General features: G+C 31.6%; 1 protein-coding gene across 1 annotated transcript in view; it reads left to right on the plus strand.

The window, feature by feature from the left end:
• Positions 1 to 3,785: 3,785 nt before the first annotated feature.
• Positions 3,786 to 22,136, plus strand: part of LOC149413375 (uncharacterized) — a 53,066-nt gene continuing 34,715 nt past the window's right edge. Inside the window, exons 1-2 of the mRNA XM_089645623.1 lie at positions 3,786 to 3,980; positions 4,381 to 4,543. The gene's annotated coding sequence lies outside the window, so the exon portion shown is untranslated. The remainder of the gene's footprint in view (positions 3,981 to 4,380; positions 4,544 to 22,136) is intronic.

A 22,136-nucleotide genomic window follows, 5' to 3' on the forward strand; every position in this document is an offset into this window, starting at 1 on the left:
AATTTTATAAAGGTGGGAAGGAACGGAACAATGTTCGATCTTAGTTCAAATAAGTGGATAGATTTCTTTTTTGGAAAAATGGGGGAATTGGGGAGACTAAGTAATAGTTCGAAAAATTTGGTTAAAAAAAAAAAAAAATATATATATATATATATCTAGTAGAACAAATTCAAATTATTATGTGAGGTTTTCTTTCATTAACCATTTTGAGACGTTTATGCAATTTGCTCAGCAAATTTCAAATATCTGCGAACTGTAAAAGAAAAATTAGATGTGAATATAATTTCCTAAAACCCGCAGAAGGTTCTTCATAACATACATCGTTCTTAATAAAATGATTATGGCTAAACTTTTGTTTTTCTTCACGATTTTGAATTCAACCAAATGGTTTTTGATGAGATAAATAGTTAATCACAACCTTTGTTCTTCACGTCTACAGAAACCCTTTATGGTAAACGCTGCCAGTGAATAATTTCTTTATAAAAGATTTTTGGACGTCTTTCCAAGTACGAGTACCTACCTAGTGCGTCAAATGGTTTTATTTGTTTCGATTATTTAAGATGTTCGAAAGATGATTAAATCTGATAAACAATAATTCTTTACGCTTCTGAAAGGGCCAATTACATTTTTTTACGAGGACTATGTAAGGTTTTCATTCTGAGGAAAGCGAATTTCTACTGTAAAATTATCCCCAGAAAGTCTAAAAATCCTTCCTAGAAATCGAGAGTTTTTTTATAATTCAGAGGATTTTGAGGCAAAGTTGCAAAAAATATATATTTGCACTTTTAGAGACAAGCCCAAGAATTAGCAAAATAATATTTCCTCTTTTAGAGACAAGTCTAAAATTAACAAAATAATGTTGGTTCTTTTGGAGACAAGTCTAAGAACTAAAAAAATAATATTTGCTCATATAGAGACAAGTCTAAGAATGAACAAAATAATATTGGCTCTTATAGAGACAAGTATAAGAATTAACAAACTAATATTGGCTCTTATAGAGACAAGTCGAAGAATTAACAAAATAATATTGGCTCTTATAGAGAAGGGTCTAAGAATTAACAAAATCAAATTGAGTTAAATTTAAAAAAAAAGTTAGGAATGAAAACTATAACTCATATTATTTTGTATGAAATATTTGTTTTTATGCCGGTGCTATCTCTATCGAGTTGCTATTCACCCTGGTGCAAAACAACCATTCAAAATAGAAAAGTTGCTTGAAATGGCTATAGCCATGTTTAGTCACCAGATCTGGATAGTCAGGTACTTTCCAATCTTATTGCTTTCTATCTTCTTCACACTTTAGTCTTCTTCTCACCCTCCCACTGCCTTCAGTCTCACCATACTCTAAATGTGGATGCCACAGTATCACTGCCCGGAGGCAGTTTGAACTCTTGTAAGGTGTTCACGAAAATAAACTGTACAATTATACGAAATCTCTAAATACGCTTCTGTCTGTTTGTGCGCTTAGTTCTTCTAAGCTAGCGGATTTTGATAGGACCTACCCTATCATTTATAAAATTTCTTCCGGTAGGTTTATATATATTTAACATACACATTATGTAATGTAGAAAGTAGAGAAAAAATCATTTTTGTAATCAAGTCGTAAAAAAATATTTTCGGCGCTTACATTGCTAACGCTGGCTAAACCTTATGAGGTACATTAAAATAATGTACTACGCAATTTTACATCATTTGTATAGGCAGCTAGTTAAATTATAATGTGAAGAATTATCCTCTTGACTTTCTTCCTTAGACATTTCCTACAACAATACAATCTTTTCCTAACTCTCTCGTCCATCAATGCAAACATATGTTTGTCCTTGTACTTGAAGAGTAGTTTTTGGGGTTCCTCAAGATTCGCTTCCAGTACCACATTTAAAAACAAGTTTAAAAAAAATACAATCATACCTCCTTATTTACCGAGCAAAGAAAGAGAAGTCCCTTTTCAATATTTTGATTTATTGACCCCCTAATCATCAATTTGATAGGAGGCTGTGTTTCAATAAAACTGGATACCGAAATCAATCAAAATCTGCGGTCTGCTTATTATGTAATTATGTTTCGATAGACCCCTGGTTTTTCTTCAAAATAAACAATACAAAATAATTATACCAGTGAATTTCTGAGAACTTGGCTTAGAATAAAAGTTCCCTCAATGTATTTTTGTTTTGTTTTGTAATGAGACAAATTACGCACAAATTACGGAACAAAATACCACAAATTCACATTCTAGTTATATTAGTTAATATTGTACATACATGAATGATTAAAGTGTTTTTTTATAACTTGTTTAAATATTTTTTCCTGCTTACCGTACAAGAGTCCCAAATGCTCCCAACCATCTGGAGTCAGTGAGACTATGACATCGTCAAATACGTATTGTTGTGAAACTGAAGGTTCAAACACGGCTTAAGTCATTTCAAGCTACGTTTGAATAGTAGTCTTACCTAAGGCGATACTGAGAGTATCTTCCACTCTTATTGCAAATATTGGATATTTTTGTAACGGTTTTTGATTTTATCGAACTATTTCTTTTTAGTATATGTATTATTTTTTTTCATTTACGGCATAACGTGCGATATAAATCCAACCACAAATTACCGATTAAAATGATAAATGATATTTGTATTCTTATGGTTACCAATGTATCGATAATCCTTTATTATAAATAAATTTTAGTTTTTATTTTTTTTTTCCCCTTTATTTTTGTTGTATTATTTTGTTCTATTATTTTATACAATTCTTTTATTTTATATAATTATAACTTCACATTTCTCATAAATTTAATTATTTCTTCTAATGCTGTCTTACGTAAAGTCACAAGGAGGAAATCCGTAATTGGTTTTATTTTGGCTATTTCACTTATGTACAATCTGTAAAAATGTAAACTGTTGATTTCCCAAAAAAAAAAAAAAAAAAATAATAAAATGTGCCAAAAAGATAAAATATTTAAAATATTTTTATCAACATAGGACCTATCGTATAATATAAAATTAACTAACTAACTAACCATCACGCCGTTTCCTCGCAGGGGTAGGCAGAGAGGACGGACCGCCAAACAACTCGCTCTTGGCACACACTCCTTGCCTCATTAAATAAAATTAAATGAAATTAAATAAACTAAATTGCTTTAAATACAAAGAAATAAAAATACATTTAAAAAAATTATTCGATAATTATCGAATAATTATAATTCTCCAAAATCGTCGACTACAGAATTACGGCAAAGGAACGAACCACGAATTACAGAAAAGGAACGAATCAACCGCAAGCCGCTTTTCCCGCCATTTGCGGTTGCTTCATTTTTTTTCATTAGTTAAGGTTCAGTTCGGCAGTTCGGTTCGCGGATGTATACGTAGCATAATGTTGTGTAAAATGGTGCATTGCACAAAAATATAGTAGAAGATGGCTAAAGTGTGCTAAAATATCTGTAAAAATATAATACTCCATATTATCGTAGGCTAAAATACTACAAGCGCCATTTGGTTTTACTAAATTGATGAAACAATGAAGAAAATTAAAAAAAAATTACTTTAAAACAATATAATAAACCCAATAACAGTTAATTTAAATAGCGCAGTTTTTTATAGTTGACTTCAAGTGCGTATTACTTACAGTTTGGGAACCATCACTAGAAACAAGTGTTTTCCTCATCAAAAAAAAAACGTCACTTAGCTACCTGTAAATAAACATTAACGATTGGTGAATCGGCCTCACTCCGCGACCACTTCGGTTGACTGTATAAACACGAGCTGCAAAACTCCGCTCATTCGATATTCAAACTCGATACCGGACAGTTGTCGACAAGAACACGAGAAATTAATCGACATTCTGATAAATTGTGTTCGCATTCGTGTTTTATCAGATCAGATGATATTTATGTGTATCTGTCAATTAGTGACAAAACAAACATCAAACAGAAATTTGTACCACCAACATTAAAATAACATTGTAAATATTTGCGATCTTAATTAGTATTCGTAAGTTTTTGTGATTTGTTAATATGAATTATTGACACAATATTGATATTTGTTTATAATATATTAACTCAATATGTTACTAAAATATAATATGCCAATCAAAGTGTTTGTGATATTTTTGTTTAGATAATCAAAACAATTATAAAAAAATACATTTCTTAAGAATATCAGTATTAAAATCTATATACATTAAAATTATTGTATATTCTACAATTTGTATAAATCTTACACAAAAAAATGATTTTATAATCATTTAGTGATACGTTTAAATAAAGTGATTTATATTTAAAAAAAAAAAAAAAAAACAAAATTAAAAAAGCGTAATTTTATTGATTGACAAAAAATAAAACAAAATTCTAACGATTCAAATAATATTAAAATTATTATTATTTTTTGATAGTTTTTAGAAGGTATTGTGACAGTGTAAAATGTGCGGTTGTTGACATAACTTTATTGCTACAAATCCATCAGGAACTGTCAGTGTGACAGTTGAGGGAAAAAACGTGCTGTTCGACGTTCTTTGTTGTTTTGGGTATTTACGTGGATTTTCCCGAGAATACAAGGTAAGAAAAACTAACACAGATCACTCACAGTAACTAATGCTAATTTTGGTCATTTACATAATTTACTAGAAGTATATTCAGAATCTAAAAAAAGGTACGTTACGCTCTCTTCTACAGGTTTTCCAATAAGACGTGATATTTTGATATTCAATCGTAAAAGATCAATGGTTTCGTTGCTTTTGTGGCACGTAGCGCCGTTTTGTTCAAAGTAAACGTTGTTCAGATCAATACCATCCAATTCCGGCCATAAAAAATCATTAATCATCTCTCGATAGCGCAATCCATTCACCATAACTGTTGCTCCTGCATCATTTTCGAAAAAGTACGGTCCAATGACTCTGCCGGACCATAAACCGCACCAAACAGTCACACGTTGAGGATAGAGAGGTTTTTCAACAATAATTCTTGGGTTTTTCAAGCCCCAGATGCGACAATTTTGCTTGTTGACGAAGCCACCGAGGTGGGAATGGGCCTCATCACTCAAGATGATTTGCATTTGATTCACTCAAATGAATTTTAATAATTTCAATGCGTTGTTGAAGCGCGTATTGTTCCATTTTTATTAATGGCTTAGTTTCTACTTGTCAAATGTCAAAAAATGACAGCTTTAAAAGTAACATCTACCGAAATAGCGGAACAAAATAACACCTCTTATTGGAAATCCCTGTAGAATGTGGAGACCGTATATTAATAATTGTAATAAAATAAACCACACACGGTCAGTAAAATAAATACCTACTTATATTTTTGGTAAATATTTACTATTTATACACACTCTAAATACGCATATTTTCCTAAAACAATACACCGTTTTAACAATTACTTTAAGAAAAAAAAAATACCAAAGATAATTTTTTTATATAAATGGCAAACAATCAATTATTACCATTGACGTATATTGATTTAACCAGGAAAAATTGTGTTTATTTTATTTTAATATTTAATTTTTACCGATATTTTTCAAAAAACTTAATTTACCACATTTTACAGTAAAACCATAACCGAAAAATGTATCATAAGTAGGATATTTTGAATTTTAAAGCAGTTTTCATACACATTTTTCTGCGCTCAAAGACTCAAAAAATGGTCGATTGTTTCGAAAGCCAAGATGTTTCCTACTCGCAATCAATCAAATAATCCAAAATATTTCTAAGGCATCAAAATTTCAAACAAAAACACATGATTTTGCATTACTTCGTGGTGATTTGTCTTTAACTTAAAGGGATGCACTACGTAGTAATACAAAATCATGTGTTTTTGGTTTGAAAATTTGGTCGCTTAGAAAAGTTTCAGATGCTTTAATTAAATTCTGCGAGTAGAATACATCTTGGCCTTTGAAATAATCGAGTATTTTTTAGATAAGTCTTTTTATAAGCCCAGAAAAAATAATGTATAAGGCCTATGAAAAGTGTTTTAAAGTTCGAAATCTCCTACTTACGAACCCATTTTCGGTTATGATTTTATAGTATAATGTGGCAAATTAAGTTATTTATAAAATGATCGGAAAAAATTTAAATATTTATGCCTGAACATCCACAAAATAAAATAAAGGGCGCTTTTTGGCCATGTTTTTTTCTTGCATAAATCAAAACAGGCGGATGGTGTTAAGCGGGAATTTAAACCTTATCGCCATCTACGTAAGGGGAGTTTTTGATAACGGCTCGATTTAAAATATTACACGGCGCAGTGCATCGCCTTAATAAATGCCATAAGTCAAAATGACTTAAATTGAAATGTGTTTTCAACTCAAATATTTTATTTTTTTAAATGTATTATTTTGTCATTACATTTGAAGAAGGCTTGGTTTTTTCTGAATCTGGTTTAGTGAAAGCTTTAAAAATAATGCAATACTTACTATATAATATCGAAACAGAATAAATACTATATCGTGTTGTAGACACTTACATTGTATACAAAACTATATCGTATTGTTCAAAGCTATCTACACGAAATTTTTTCATGAAAAAATTATCATAAAATGTTGACTTTTTTTCATTATTGCTCAAATAAAAAAGGTATTATATATTTAATTTTTATGCGGTTTTGAAAATGTTTGTTTAATAAACACACTTTTACAATAATTATTATTTCTCCGCGCTCGGTCAACTGTTCTTTAAATTACATTGATTTTGAATTTAATTTGTATTTGTTAATCTTTAAATAAATAATTGGAACACCTTTCCAAATGAATAACTACTGTTACCAGGCATATACTCTTACTTAGCGATTAGCAAAAGTGCTACGATTACAATCGACAATTTTTATTATTTTTTTTGGTAATTAGGAATTCCTTGTTAAATATATTGTTTTGATTAGATTTTTATCTTAGATTATTACAACAACCCCCCCCCCCCTAAGTTTCGCGGTTTCGCGGCTCAATTTTACAAATGCAAATAATGAAAATAATAAAAAATCTGAACAAAAATTATGAGTCAACATCAAGGAATGAGTTCAGCTTATAAATTCCTGGAATTTGTAGAGGAAATTAAACTGTATATATTATGTAAGAAAAAATAAAGAATTTTGACCTGAATAATTATGCAGTGTAGCAATACATTCCGCAAATGCATATTGTATGCGTTAGTTATATCGGGGTCAGGATGAAATTCGAAGACGGAATTATTACACTTGGACAAATTACGCACGGAGAAAATTACTGCCCGATGGAATTACAAACATAAAAAAGAGTTTTTAATTGGTAGGTTTTAAAATATAGAGTCTTCGGTGGGTATGTGCTAAAAACCATGTATTTATTTACATAATACTAGATGAATAACGTGTATCTAGCGAGGCTGGAGGTTATCCACGGGAAATATACATACCATGGCAGGGTTTTCTATGGGCCTTTTTAAGGAATAAAATTCCATAGTACATTATTTTGATGTATCTCACAAGGTTTTAGCCAGCGTTAGTAATGTAAGCGCCCGAAAATATTTTTTTATGACTTGATTACAAAACATTGACTTTTCTCTACTTTCTGTCGATATAATATTATGTGTTATTAATGAATACACCTTTCGGAAAAAATTCTCTAAATTATCCGTTGCGTGGTTTAGAAGAACTAAGCACATAAACAGACAGACTCAAATAGCTACTTTATTTTAGTATTATAGAGAAGATGTTACGTAAGACAAAAAATCTAATTTTCAATGAAACAATTATGAACATAAAAGTAACAAGATAAAATTAAGAATATTTGTTATTAGCGAAGAAATAATAGCATCTTTGGTAGGTAGACACAAAATTTTGAACTGATGAAAAGAGGAAAAAAAACATTGAAAAAAAAATAGGTTAGGTTAGGTTTTTGGAAAGGTGTAATTATATAATCCGCACACCATCGAGATAGTACATAATATATTCGGGTGAACGAATTTGCGATCACACCAAAAGATGATAATTTTTAATTGTAATGTTGAAAATTCAAATGATATTGAAAAAAATGACAAAATATAATGCGCAGTGGCGGCTCGTGTTTTATTCATGTTGTTTAGTCCAAATTTTTTTTTTAAAATTATATTTTTCGTTTGAAGATTTTTAGGAAATTTCAGTTTGGCTGGATATCCTAAAAATCTTCATAAAACAAAAACGATTTTTCAAAAGAGAAAATAAGCCGCTTTCTGCTACAACAATATCAATAAAGCCATTGTGTTTAATATAAGCATTCTAGTACACCCAATAGTGAAGAGCCGCTAATGATAATGAGGTGGCATTAGATCAATTGGTAGTGTACCAGTACAGGTAAGACTACATGATCTGGGTTCGAGTCCCAGTTGCGAACGTTACTTTTGTTTTATTTTCTGTGTCTGTCAAATATTTTCATTTCAGAATTATTTTTGTTTGACTACAAAAAACGTCTATCGGCCACTTTCCCAGTTAGTACCTTATTCAGTGTTTCGCGAATTGCAACACATCATCGCTTATGATTTATTTGAGAGTTACATTCCGGGCACGTCCCCTGGACATAGCTGCCAGCACCGACGAGATAAATCGATAGAACCTTAATGTGGGCGTGTCCGGGTGCCGTAATATATGTATATATATATATAAATAATTAAGTCATTTTTTCTTTACTTCCTTTTAAACTTTTGAAAATATTTACAAATATCGATATCTTTCTTGATCATATAATCAAGTTTTTTTAAAAATATTTATTGGACGAAATTCTAAGGTCTGTTGACTGGCGGCCACGGTCAAAGCTTAAAGAATAATGTAGCAGATTCATTCACCGCCAAGAGCCAGATAAACGTCACCCCATGAACCCGGGCACCCCTTCTAAGTCAACTAATGAAGCAATCCACTTGGAGTGACCTATGGCAGAGGTGTTGGCTATCCAAAAAATAGTTCCAGGGTGGCTGTACCCATACACGCCTCCCAAATAAGAATATTATTTAACCAAAAATACTGTCTGATAAAATAAACAAATAAAAACTGAATCGGTTATGATAAAATAATCGTTTAAGTTAGGTTAGATTAGAGTAGGTTTTGTTATGATTATGTATTTAATGAATTTTAACCAACTCTTCAACTTCTTGGCTTTTGTGTGTAAGGAGATTTTATCAAAAGGAAACTGTGTATAAACCCGTAGAACGGGTAAGACGTCCTTCCAATTATTGCACCGGAGATGCGGAAGTTTTGTTTGTTTTGTAATGATTTGTGCATGAAAAAAAATACTAAATACATACATTTTTTACAAATAAAACATCACTAAATGACTAAAAATTGACTTACACATATTACGTGTTAATAAGGTTTCCTGTTTTTTTAATGATTATAAATGCATTAAAACACATCTCAAAAAGATTAAATGCAGGTTTTAAATAAAAAAAAACTGTGTAATTATATTATCAGTAATCTCTAAAGTTTGAGAATTATAGGCTGTTTACAAAAGTTGTTGAGTTGTCAAAAAAAACTCCGGCAATATGCGACCACCAGTTGAAAAGGGTTTTAGCAAGAGTGCGGAAGCGTCAACGGAACAATATCTTTCCGGGCACTTCCTACCTATTGCAGAGTAGATGAGGTGAAATGAGGTTTGGTTAGGTTAGATTTAGTTTGTTGTTTGGATGTGCTTTTCTTCACTTTTCATCATGTTCTGTATTGTCACTGTTCTGTTTTGTCATGTACTAAGATCGCACTTCTAGGGATTGTCTGTTCAGTGGCTTAAAATATATTACCTTTAGCTTGTTACCTTGTTGTATATCCTATTGTTAGTGGCTATCTGCGCACGTTGGTCGTGTTCACTGAACTCTGTTCTTCTCGAAAATACGCCATGCGCAATCGCTTCTAAGATCTACAAACATTGCGCAGGTATTACCTCATTACCTGCATTAAAAAAAAAACAAATTCGCCAAATATCAACTAACTATAATCATTACTTAACACCTTTGATGTTATTGCTTTTCTGATAAGTCATGCCTAGCGAGCTTATAATAGTAATAATATATTATGTTATTATTACATTAAGAGGGTTCAAACTGTTCTGTCCCCCTAGCAGGAGTACTTAGATAAAGATTTTATCGACAACGTCGGTAATTTATCATCTTTCTCAAGCTAGACTGCATACACGCCAACGTAGAAGCAATAGTTCCCATCAACTAAAACTACTTAATTATGTTTATTAAAAAAAAGTTTCCACAGAAAATCAAGACGTAAGAACAACGTTTTTTACTATAATACATCTATTTAAAAGGTTTTTTAAACTTGAATTGATTGAAACTTCCTACCCAGGAACTGGAGTCAACACGTTCTTGTGTCCTGTTCAGGGTTGATCTAAGCAAAACGAACTCTAAACAGAATTCTTGCCTGAACAAACTATGCAATTATTACAATAGCGTATTATCGAAGGTTGATATTTTCAGTTGCGAACTTACCAAATACAAGAGGTGACATAAAAGAATATTTATATAATGCTTTTGTCTCTATTGTTTATATCTCTATTATGATTTGATTTATATCTACAACCTCTCTCCATGGCTATAAATGTATTGGTTTGTAAATTTTTCGTTTTATATAATCTTTTGTTTTATATATTTTTTTTAATTAATATTCTTTTCTCACAAATTTAATGTACTTATTCCATATTATGCTGTCTCAATAGAGGTAAAGTCACAAGCAGGAAATCCATAATTGGTTTTATTTTAGCTATACAATACTTACGAAAATGAATATATTAACCCTGTCAAATGCCAATCGGAAAGACCAACATTAATTTCGTATATTACCTGCTGTAATGTCATCAGATTTCAGAGAAATGCGTATATATCCGCTTGTATGTACGTGATTACCACCAAAGTTGTCGATAGAATGCATTGTCGTCGACAACAAGTATATCTGCCGAGTTTCAGTTCGACCGTATGTCGGAAAGTGATTTTATTTCCACTTTCAAAATTTGCATTCATTCATTCATTTATTGACGAAAATAAAAGTGAAATTCAAAAAAATGCAATGTAAACGGATGTTTTTTCGCTATAACGGCTCTCCGCATTAGCAATATTTTTTTTGTAAAAATATTACTCAAATCAAGATTCAACGAATGCCAAAAAAAAAGAAAAACCAAAAATACAATTCTGCTAAACATATCAAAAATGCAAATTTCTTTTTTTTTACATTTTATAATATTTTTTCACTTAATTCCAATAGTTTAAATATTTCGTAATTAAAAACACTGAAATGATTTTAAACGAAATATGCTTATTAGTAACACTAGGCACTTCAGCCTTTGTGCAAATACTTATGAAATGATTGTTAAGACAAATATGCAAATGGCCAAATGTTTAAAAGAAATTCTCGGAATGTTATTAAACGGAATGACGTTCGTGGAATTATTGTCAGTTTGTTGATTATTTACATAATGACAGATGCCACGCGTGAAGGTATATTTACTTTGGATATTAATAGAAAAAATGATAATTATTTTTGATATTCGATACAGTGGAAGATACTCTCAGTATCGCCCAGGTGTCAGAACACCATTCGGAATTGAAACGTCGCTTGAAATAGCTTTAACCATATTTTTTGTAAACAATAAATATATACTAATACAAATGGAAAATATCTCCCGAGTAAAAATAAATGCCGCCAACGTGAATTGAAACTGTGCCTTCTGATGTTCGGTCAGGAGCTCTGTAACCATTGAGCTATGTCGGCTTATTTCCAACCCGCCAAATGATTCAATATGTACTAGTAACTCAATCAATAATTACTGCTTATTATATTTTTTCCACCTGTAAACAACATTTTTGTAGGAAAGGCTTTGTTAGTGCTAAATTTCTCACTAGATGGCGTCAAGACATATTATATCTTCATTTATTGGTGAAAAATTTTTGACTTGTCAAATATTATTATTTTTTAATGATAAACTAATGTTTATAAGACAAGGTATTATGCATAGCATAAAGGATAATAAATAATTATAAGCAATAATTAGTCGCCCAATTGTCTAATAAACATTAGTTTATCGTTAAAAAATAACTTTTTTATTTGTGACCATATCTGAATAACAATGTATTTTCTCACCTTTTTCTTTCTTACATCCTTCCCTTCTACACTACCTTCAGCCTCATAATATACCCTAATTAAGGATACCATAGTGTCACTGGCTCCAGATGGTTAGGAACAGTTGGAAATACATTTTCATAGCAGTATTCACATAAATTTAAAAAAGAAAAAAACGTCTTTTGAGCAGGTCGAATGAATGAACGAAGAAATAAGGAGAATACATGACGCATTTGTGAATGGTAGAATGAGTCGGGGACGCCCGAGAAAGACACGGCACGATCAACTTTACCAAACAAAAATACATTGAAAAATTAGAACAGATTCAAAAAAAAATTTTGGGATACCTACATGTATTTGAGAATGCACGGAGAGTACCCGCGATTCATGCATCACAAAGATTTGCTTGCCGAAACGCGCTACCAAAGTCTCCACTCGAGGAGGAGTGGGGCCCTTGCAGTAGCGGCGTACAAAATTCTTAATAATTTAATAGATAGCCCATACCTTCTGGAATGCTATAAGTTGTTCGTACCGAACAACTACAGCCAGGGACGGCACCATGATCTGCTATGTATCCCACGTGGCAGAACGGACGTACTGGCTCGGCATAGCATGACACGAGGTATGGCGCTGTTAAACAACGCCTCCAAGACTATCGATATTTTTAATAGTAGCGTTGAAGAATTCAAGAGGCATGTCAATGCCAAAAATCACTATTTATAACTTGTTATTTCTATTCTTTTTTCTTTCATTGTTTCGTATCATCTATATGTAGTTAATGTTCCATGTGTATTGTAAATGGACACACAGTCTGTAATACACAAAAAAATAATAATTAAAAAAAAATACTTGAATTCGGCCATGTCAATAGTCAAAATAACATATATAAAAATAAGAAGTGTGTGTATGAGACTAATGAATCGATCCGTCCTCTCTTCTTACCCCTGCAGCGAAATGGCGTGATGGTTAGTTAGTTCTTCTTGTACTCATTGGATTTCTGACGCCTGTCTGTTTTCCGTTCAGTGTCATCAAACATACTAATTTCGGTTATCTATGCTGTGTGTTAGTCCTGCGTGATTTGTTGTTCGATGAACTCAAATTATATTTGAATTTAAATGTCATTTTCAAAATAGCAACTGATTGTTTGAAGAATTCAGACAAAGGAATTTTTACAGAAAAGTTTTTGCTACGTTTAGCAGGGGTGCATGGGTTCATAGGGTGAGGTTTCTCTAGGTCTTGAAGGTTCACGTCGACGCAAAAGAGACTGGCTGAGGGAGACCGTTTGGCTTCTCTAACCGAATTCTCTCGACCAGTGGGAGGAAGGGATGGATTCATACGTACGTCACTCCTGGACAAACTGACCACTAGATTTCCACCAACCCTCATACCTACTTCCTTCCCAGAAAATTCTCTCCTTCCTTTCCCTACAAAGACCCTCCACACAGCATCCTCATATCAGACATAGACCCTGAGGCATTTTTTTCCTCACGGCCTCCTGTATGAGCTAATGTAAAACAAGTGCCAAAAATGTTTTACTAAGATAGTTTTAAATTAAAGAGAAAACACGCATGGCACATACGACTCGTTCGTTATTGACAAATACTTCGTTATTGGTGGCACTTAAGTCTTTATTTAAGATATCTGATTGATTTATTTATTGAATCCATTTATAGAATTAACCATAATGTATACCAACACTTTGTCGAATCCTACAAATTAGAGTAGCGTTGGTAAATTAGTTCCAATGATTTGTCTTATATGTAGTGTTGTGGTAATTTCTTTTTTACTTTATCTTACGTTTTACTAATATTACTTCATATTTAGTTTTTTTAAAATTTTATTTAGTTTTTTTTTTTAAATTATTTCTTAATATTTTCTCATTATACTTGTAATCACAATTTTACAATTGTGTATTTTGTACCTTCTTTACAATGGATTACATCTATTTACTGTCAGTATCTCCTGTATAATACAGATATTCTTATATGTACACTGCATCATGTATCACTTTTATGTAAAAGCCTTTTTAGGCGTATATATAAATAATTATATTTCTATGGGAAATTTCACAATTTTTACGCATTTATTTGATTTTTTTTTGCACGTAGTGCTTTATTTGATTATGGTATTCATTTTTGCAATTTTAACTATCTAATCATACATCTTTCAATGTTTTGGTTCGTGTGACAACATAGAATTACCATATGTTTCACAAGGTAACTAATAACTACGTGTCTGGCATGTGTTATAACCAGGGTATAAATTATTTGTTCCACTAAAAGTCTAGTGGTGAGAGGGATTGTGTATTAGGCAAGTGTTGGTGAATTTTAAATTGATTTGATTAAGTAGAAAAATATCTCAGGCGATTAAAACCTCCCCAGGGCGTTGCATGAATATAAATTGACTCCTAAAAAACTGCAATCGGAATGTTTGTACAGATACCTACTATGTATAGGGTGACTAGAACACGGTGAGAAATATTGAAAATAACTTTATAGAGAAAATCTTCCAGGCAAAATTTATTCAAGTTTTATTTATTCTTATAAATTGGGAACGGTAGCTCCGGAAGAGGCCCGAAAAATGGTAAAAAAATATTACATTTACAAATAGTACATTTTATTGCGTTCGGGTACATTTGATTGCGTTTAGGTACATTTTATTACGTTTGGAAACATTTTATTTCATTTTATTACGTTATGATACATTTTATTACGTTTGGAAACATTTTATTACATTTTGATACATTTTAATACGTTATGATACATTTTATTACGTTTGAATACATTTAATTTCGTTTGTATACATTTTAGTTGACTTGAGTACACATAACCGACCGGTCAGTGACAACGGTAAAGGCGTCGTGAGTTCAATTCCTCTTCTGGCTAAGTCCTCCACAAGATCATGACACAAGCAACATTTTACGTTTAATGTAGTAGTAGGGGGATATTTTAAAATATAGTCAGGTTATTCGTCTTTCTTTTTAAATAAAAAGTGCATTTGAGTACAATAAAGTACATTTGAGTAAATTTGATTACATTTGAGTATGTTTGAGTATATTTTAGTAGATTTGAATACATTTATTTACATTTAAGTTCATATAAGTACGTTTAAGTTCATATATATCATAAATATTTAAGCGCATAAACTATTTTTAAGTACATTTGAGTACGTTGAAGTATATTTTAAGTGCCTTTAAATATTAAATTGAATGTTAGTACATTGAAAGTCAATAGAATAATTTGTAATTTAGCATCATTTACTAGTCATCCTGTATATAAATCCGGGTCTGTACCGCGGTACTCAGATTTGAATATGCGATAGCGATATTTGGTTTTATCGCAGATGATTTTTTACATTTAATTATTCTAGTTCCTTATCGATAAATGACAATTGCGAGAAATCTCTGTCTAATTTTTTATAAATTCGAATTATTAGTATCGATTTTATTTTATTGATTTTGCTCTAACCGTGTTCAGTGATCAGATCTGAATTACCAGGTACTCTCCAACCTTCCTCTTTCCAATCTCCAATTCCTACAATTAAAATCAGTGCAACATTATTTAAGTCAATATAATTTCAGTCACGGTTACAACTGTATTAACGAATCGTTTTTGTGAATTCATTTACGAAGTCCAAAATTAATTTTTTTAGAAATACATTGCATTACATTAATTATTAAATTGGATTTTTAGAAATACATTAAATTACATTAATTATTAAACTGGATTTTTAGAAATACATTACATTACATTTATTATTAAACTGGATTTTTAGAAATACATTAAATTACATTAATTATTAAACTGGATTTTTAGAAATTCATTACATTACATTTATTATTAAACTGGATTTTTAGAAATACATTACATTACATTAATTATTAAACTGGATTTTTAGAAATCCATTACATTACATTAATTATTAAACTGGATTTTTAGAAATCCATTACATTACATTAATTATTAAACTGGATTTTTAGAAATACATTAAATTACATTAATTATTAAACTGGATTTTTAAAGTAATATTAGCAGACACGCAACGAAAAAAAATCCCATGGCGATTATTTCCTTGAATGAGACTATTAAAATTGAATTTTTGTTAACTAACTAACAAACTAACCATCACGCCGTTTCTCCACAGGAGTAGGCAGAGAGGACGGACCGCCAAACAACTCGCTCTTGGACACACTTCTTACCTCATTCACATTCATACATCGTCTCATACATACTCTTCTATTATTCTGACTCTTAACATGGCCCGACTCGAGTATCTGATTCACTTGATCGTGCCATGTCTTCCCCGGTCCTCCCCGACTTCTGCTACCATTCGCATTTGCATCATATATCCTCCTTACACTCCTATCTTTTCTCATTCGCTCTACATGCCCAAACAATCTAAGCGTCCCTTTCTTAATCTTACTCATACGTCAGCATTGCACTCTTTGCGGATCTCCACATTTCTTACACGATCAAACATGGTTTTACCACACATACGCCTCAGGGATCTCATGTCAACAGCATTTAATCTACTTTCATCCTTTCTTTGCCAGTTCCATGCCTCACTTCCATACATCAAGGTAGGTACCAACACTCCGTTGTGGACTGCTAACTTCGCTTCTTTGGACAATTTTTTTGCTGGCGCCAACTGCGTTCAGTCCTCCATTAACGGAATTACCTGCATTTACCGTTTGATTCGTCCATCGATACAATTATTATACGTCAACCGATTCGTCCATCCATAAAATTATTGATTGTAGGCTTAGTATGTAATAGTAAGTCTATAAATCATCCAAAATCAGGTTGCGTCAAAGGGTTTGAATGACGTTTTGAAACGGCAAGTACTGCCCACGCAATAAGTCATTATTATTTCTAAGGAAATCGTTGTTGGATGCGTTTCGTAGAACGCATGTTAATTATTCGCCACTATCTAATTGTAAGTCATTTCCAACGGGAATACCACTTTGCTCTGTGGTTGAGCGTTGTGCCCAACTATTATAATGTCAACCTTATAAAGACAGAAGGGAGTAACACGGTGATTTACCTAAAATCAATTTTAATATTATTCAAACAATTTAAAAAAAAATTATGTGACTATCCCAACTGCTCCCAACAATCTGGAGCAGTGAGATAACAACATTCGCAATTTTAGTATGTTGTCAGACTAAAGACAGTTGGAGGGGAAGAAGATGGAGTATAGGAAGGTAAAGAAACACTAGACTATTCAGATCTGGTCACCAAACACAGTTAAACCATGTTAAGCAACTTTTCTATTCGGAATGGTAATATTTAAGTTACCAGGGCGATACTGAAAGTTTATACCACTCTGGAACGTGCTGAAAATATACTATATCCAATGAATCAATTATGATAATAATACACTTTAATAATTTACTAAAGGTAAATAAATTAGAGGTTAACAATTCGGCCCCTTAGAGTCAAAAAAACGTAACTCAATTTTTTATCGATTCTGAGTTATGGATGGTAAAATGAATTACTATTTTATATTTAAAAGATGGTTCAGAAGCACAAAATACCATCCTTTAACTAAATGAGAAGACATTATTAATATGTTTCGTTTGTTTAAAAGTATACAACACTGATTAATTGAGAACTATGTTTTCTTGCTCTCCTGTAAAGTAGAGAAAAATGAGGTACGTTTTTTTGACCCTAAGGGGCCGAATTATAATATGCATATTATAAACAATTTTTTATTATTTGAATCGTAACTTAACCACGTAGGCTGTAACTCCTACACAAATTGATTAACAAAATCGTAATGCGAATATTGAACCAAAAATTTAAACGTGGGATTGAAAAAAAACAAATGTAATATGAAATACGAACAATTATTGAAATATGAACAATTACCAAAGAGGAAAATGTAATTTGAAATAAGAATAATTATTAAAGTAGAAAATATAATTAGAAATACGAACAATTATTGAAGAAGAAAACATAATTTGAAATACGAACATTGTAAAAGAAAATATTATTTGAAATACAAACAATTATTAGTTTGGTTTTTTTAATTACTTATTACAAATGGATGTCGGTTATTCCCCCGGCCTCTTAACCGATGTGTAATTAAATAAAATAACTTAAACGAAATGACATAATTATGACGGAAGTCGGCGGTTTTCTTAATTGATAAACCAATTAAAGTAACCGCTGATCCGGCTTCCGCATACTAGTTACAGGTCTCTTCGAGACTGGTTAAAACATAAACCTGTACTTAATTTGTAGAAGTACACAAACAAAACTTTAACTAAAACACCTCAGTATTAGTTCTCCTAGTGAGGTGTTCACAAAACACTATATACAACATTTATAATGTAAACTTACAGCCCTACGTGGTGAATATTGTATACAATTGATAAACAACTGTGTATGAAAAAACCTTACTACTCGAAACTGCCAAAAAATAGTTCAAGGAAATATATACACATTGATTATACATCCAAAGGGAATTGTTCATATGTTATTTGTCTTTTAAATCTGTGTATTTCAAATGTGCTCTATGTTTATTCTTTTAGAAGATGTCGTAAAAATAAATGCAATTTTATTAACTAGATAAAATAACCATTTGGATTTTTGTATTTGAAATAAATATCGACATTAATATTTATAAATAGAAATATTTTAATTTCAAACACGAAAAATGTTGACAAATCGTTTTACTTAAACCGTAGAAACAAAAACAGATCACAAAACAAAAAAAAACATATAGCTATATTTAAGGAATTTACAATAAAAAAGTTAATTCACTATATATCTCGTTCACACAAACACAAACATTGAAATTGATTTTAATTCCCAGAAAAACAGCAAAAAAACTGACATTTTTAACACATTGTTTGCACATCTTAAAACGTTCATTTCTTGGTTACGTGGAAAAACGTCGCTTTCATGAAATTTTTATAATATTTATACTGTAAAATTCATTTTGGAATTTACATGTTAGTGGTCACCGCATAATCCCACTTTTTGATTTAACGAAACTACAATTTACAACACGCCAATATTGTATATGTATACGAAAATCACGGGATATTTCAATTCCAACTTCGAAAAATACACTTTAAATATTTTTCTGTGAAAATATTATATCGTAAGTAGATATAATATCATAGATAGGTTCCTACTTTATAGTTTGTTTTAATCCTTCACACAATCAGTTCTAATTTTGAAAATGACAATTTGAAACCATTGAACCAGATTTCACGGGGACAAATTTCACATGGACAAACAACCTGAATTAGTATGTTTGATAACTAGCGCAGACCCGTGAAAAATCACGGGATATTTTAATTCCAAATTTTAAAAAGTTAATTTAAAAAAAAAATCATAATTCTTTAGGTTCCAATTTTGAAATTTACCAGATTTCACGCAAGAGATTTTAGGCAGGACTCACTAACGCACATCACAGACAACTGAAATTATTATTATTTTTCATGATTATCATTATTATGTAAAGATTATACTGGTATGTAGTATACTGCAGAAACGCGCACAGTGAAACGAAAGTTTTTCTCGGAAATGCGCTAAAATTGTTTAGAACATCTTGCTGCTGCATTTAACAGATTGTTAAATTTATTTAAATTATTTAATACATAAACATTTATCGTAATTTTATGTCCGGCCTTGTGTATGTTTTGTTTGTTAGTAGTGTGATGTACTTGGAAGCTGTTGAGATTTTGTGACGGTGTAATACAATGTGATGAACATTGTGGATATTATGAGTAAATCAACCGTTAATGATATCTAGGAAGATGAAAAGTCCGCGTTTTTTTTTCGGCGAAATTCGCGTTATTTTTGGCGAAAATCGCCTTGTTTTTTTTTGCGATATTCGAGTATATATTTTTGAGAAAACCGCTGTTATTTTTCACTGTATTTCGAAAAAAGATGATTTTTATTACCTTTTGGGTGTATTTGTAGAAGAAAAAGTGGTTGATTTTTTATTTTTTAATTAAATTCGCGAAAAAATCGCGTTATTGCAAACGCGAAATTTTCAGGTCTCTAGTAATATCATAGTATTTTTAATACTATTCCAAAGAGGTATACATTTTCTGATATATTTAATAAAATTATATAATCGTTAATGCAGCAATTTGCATTATTTTTTTCCACGTGGATTTGAATGGAAACCGATGTCGCTACTGTACATTCTGGTTCTATCCCATTTAGTACGCCCTCTGATTCTTTTACACTACCTATGTTGTAAAATTGAGTTTTTTTGTATTTTTCTTTATTAGGTACATGCATCTGGAATTCATTTAATGTAGTAAAGTCACTTTTAAACCACATCAACATAGCTAAAGCTACTTCCAGCAACACGTTTATTATAAACGGTGGTCAGTCACCGGAGGGATAGATTATGAAAGAATGCGCTATTTCCGATCATTAAATGCAATTATAGTAATGTACAAGCAATTAAATCGAAGCGGTCACATGTCCAAGGATCAACGGTAACAAATTATTATAAGCATTAATTACTCGCCTGAAATATCTATACAAATTGAAAATATCTCCCGATTAAAAATAAATGTCGCCGACGGGAATTGAACCCAAACCTTCTGATGTCCGGTCAGGTGCTCTGAACCACTGAGCTACGTTGGCTCGTTCCCAACCCTTGTACTATGTACAAGTACTTCAATCGACAATTTTCTGCTTATTATATTTTTTTCACCTGTAAGCAACCAAATTTATTTGAATCAAATAAATTTTAACAAATTTTACTGAAAGTTGTAGAATTTTTATGATAAATCCAAGATTGTCATTTAATTGAATTGTTTTGTGACAATTTGTTGCATGAGTGCGAAATGGTAGATACTATTTGTTGTATCTCCGGGCTTTTGTCACACACTCTCTTTATCAAAAAAAACTCCGGCTTCAATAAAACTGTTTGGTATTGAAACAGTTTTGGATAATATCTACCATTTTTCACATCATATACCTAATATCCATTTCCTTAATTAAAAACAGCCTTACCCACATTTGAAAAGAAAAAGATGATTTGTTGCATTGTAAATTGTCGCAAATACAACATTCGAATTCGTGTCGTGTAGCAAGAAGGTGCAAGTTCATCGAGAACCCTACTGCCCGGATTCATGGGAATTCAAGGTAGGCTGTTTCCTTCATTCCACTCTTTCCCGTTATTTTTCAAAACCAATTGAATAAGCTTTACATTGTCGTGTTTTTTGTGGATTTGTTTTACAGTTCAGTTACGTGTAATAGAGCAATTGTACTTTTAATGTGATAGATCGACAATGGCTCCGATATTTTAATTATCAGGCAGTTGGAATAATCTGGATCTCGACCTTGAGTTTCTCACCTTATTTATTATACTATTATTCTAGACAGCTAAAGCCATCTTTCAGTAACCTAATAGACTGATCTGTTGTCATCAATGGGTGAGATCATACACTAATAACAATGATATTAAACTCTTATTTTCCGATTTTTTTGGCAGATTCCCCCTTTTGAACTCGGTTGACATTTGGGGGTTATTTTACAACAGGTTCGCGAGATCGATTGTCGGCCTCTGTGTTTCATCCCTCCTACAGCACGGGTCTCTTCAAGGCCAATGTTTACTCGTTCCTCTCCTAAAAAAACCCTCCACACAGCATCCCCAAAGATGACATAGGCTCAGAGGGAAATTATTTTCCTCAGGGTCGCCTGTATGAAGTTAATGTAAAGAAAAACAGTTTTCAAATTAACAGTCAAAAAATAACAGTATCGAAAAAAGTGTAACATGTATCTTATTATAAGATGTTAACTGTTTCATTTAGACATTTATAGATGTGGTAATATATGTTGGCCTCCGTGGTCGAGGGGTAAGGCTCTCGACTAGCATACCGGAGGTCGCGGTTTCAAATCCCGGCGTGCGTAGGTAAATTTTCCCTGATTAATTTGTGATATTTCACAGTTTACTTACTTCAAATAATATAAAGTATATTTGCGGCATGTTCCAGAGTGAAAGATACTCTCAGTTTTGCCTTGGTATAAGACCAACATTCAGAATTTAAACGTTGCTTGTAATGGCTTTGACCTACCTTGCATTTCCCCATGTCCTTCCCCTGCCGACTACCTTCAGCCTCACA

This window comes from Hesperophylax consimilis, chromosome 22, assembly GCF_061612785.1.
Source record: "Hesperophylax consimilis isolate HC1 chromosome 22, BYU_Hcon_1.0, whole genome shotgun sequence".
Lineage (NCBI taxonomy): Eukaryota > Metazoa > Arthropoda > Insecta > Trichoptera > Limnephilidae > Hesperophylax > Hesperophylax consimilis.